The sequence below is a fragment of the Callorhinchus milii genome, unplaced genomic scaffold, assembly GCF_018977255.1.
Source record: "Callorhinchus milii isolate IMCB2004 unplaced genomic scaffold, IMCB_Cmil_1.0 Scaffold15, whole genome shotgun sequence".
NCBI lineage: Eukaryota > Metazoa > Chordata > Chondrichthyes > Chimaeriformes > Callorhinchidae > Callorhinchus > Callorhinchus milii.
Window position 1 is genome coordinate 16503098 of NW_024704756.1, and position 1837 is coordinate 16504934.

General features: G+C 61.6%; 1 protein-coding gene across 2 annotated transcripts in view; it reads right to left on the reverse strand.

The window, feature by feature from the left end:
- The window catches only part of LOC103178975 (copper-transporting ATPase 1), a 24806-nt gene extending 23497 nt beyond the window's left edge, over positions 1-1309 (reverse strand). The window contains exon 1 of one of the 2 annotated variants that reach the window (XM_042340562.1): positions 1300-1309. The gene's annotated coding sequence lies outside the window, so the exon portion shown is untranslated. Of the gene's footprint in view, positions 1-517; positions 543-1299 lie in introns of those variants that run through there. The other variant, XM_042340561.1, reaches the window with a different exon arrangement.
- Between the last annotated feature and the right edge of the window lie 528 nt (positions 1310-1837).

A 1837-nucleotide genomic window follows, 5' to 3' on the forward strand; every position in this document is an offset into this window, starting at 1 on the left:
CCACCAGCCCCCCCCCCACACACCCGCACCCCCCCACACACCCCCACACACCCCCCCCACACAGCCCCCCCCCACACAGCCCCCACACCCACCCCCCCACACACCCCCACCCCCCCCACCCCCCACACACCCCCCACCCCCCACACAGCCCCCCCCCACACACAGCCCCCCCCACCCCCCCACAGCCCCCACCCCCACACAGCCCCCCCACACACACACCCCACCCCCCACACAGCCCCCACCCTACACACAGCCCCCACACACACACCCCACCCCCCAATGCCCCCCCCCCCCCCCCCCACTCTCCCACACAGCTCCCTGAGAGGGACAATGGGAACCGTCCTGAGCGCAGAGCCTCTCTGAGAGCCACAAAACACTGACAAAAAGGTGCGTTGGGGGAAGAGCTGCGCTTCACCGAAACCAAACCAGAGCCCCCGAACCGCTCCCCCCGAGGCCCGCGCGCGTGTGTGTGTGTGGGGGGGAGTGTGTGGGGGGGAGTGGGGGCTTTGTCCCTTACCTGAGTTTGGTGGACGGTGGAGGGGGGGGGGAGGGGGAGGCCCGGTCCGCCCGACACCGACACCGGGCACAGACAGACTGACTGACTGACTGACCGCCCGGAACCTTCCTGCGCGGCCTCCGCTGCTCCGGGGGGAAGAGATTGGCCGCGGGACCCCCAGCGCTCGGCGCGGCGGCAGCGAGGCGCATGCGCGGCCCCGAGACACGTGGCAGCCACTGCCACCACCACCACAACAACAACAACAACAACAGCGGTCACCGCGCCCCACCCCCACCCCCCCACCCCGGGCCGCGCCTCAGAGCGCTTCACCGCCACCACTGCTACTACAACAACAACAACAACAACAACAACAGCAGCAAACAATAGTAATAGCAGTCGCGGCCTTTGACCCCCGCGGGCGCCTGGACCGGGTCTTCGAGACGCCTCGAAAGCGCTTCACGGGACACTCCGTCCGGTTCAAGCGTAGTGACTGCGTCGATCCTGTGGGCGGAACGCGGCGGCCGGTCGCGCCCGGCGACACGAACGGTCCCCCCCCCCGGCGGACGGCCGTGGGCCGAGGCGGCCACGTTATTTTTATTCGTTTCCAAGGGGTTATTGCCCCCCTCGGGAAATCGATCCACCAATCGAATAACAACCCACGACCCGCTGCCGGGTGGGCAGAGGCGCGTTGCGAGGGGTAAGGAAACCTGCCCGAGGTTTCCTCCCCCGTCCGGGCATCGGATCCGGGTCCTCTCCCGCCCGCGAGGCGAGCGCTCTAACCACTGAGCCGCTGGAACTCCCACCGTTTGCGCTCTCCACATCAGTTGCCTTCTCTGGGAACGTCCCACGAGTCCAGCGTCTCTTTGTGTTTGTGATAAAAAGTTCGGTTTCGGTTTCCTTTCTTCCTCTTATAACCTTTGTCCTTTTTTGTTTTTGAACCCTTTGCAACAGTGATGAATTTTCCAGTCTGTGTGTGTGTGTTGCGCAACTGTTATCTCTTTCCGTTTTAGTACAAAGTGCTCCAAATGAGGCGAGGATGAACGTCACAAAGGCAGCTCGAGAAGAAAATTCCCAGGCTTTGCACTAACTGGGAGCTGGGCTGAGCCTCCCTCAAACTGGCTTCACATGGGACACTTCAAGCCGGCTGAGGAGACTTTAATTGTATTATTGCAGGATTTATTCATTCGGAGGACTAGAGGTACTGTATAAGGATCCTCACAAAAACATAAAGTAACTACACTTGACTAATACTTTCTGTTTCACCGGGATAGGCAGCTCTAAATTTCACGTCTTCTGTCCACTTCTTAAAACACATTCCACGAAAAGGAGAAGACTGAACTT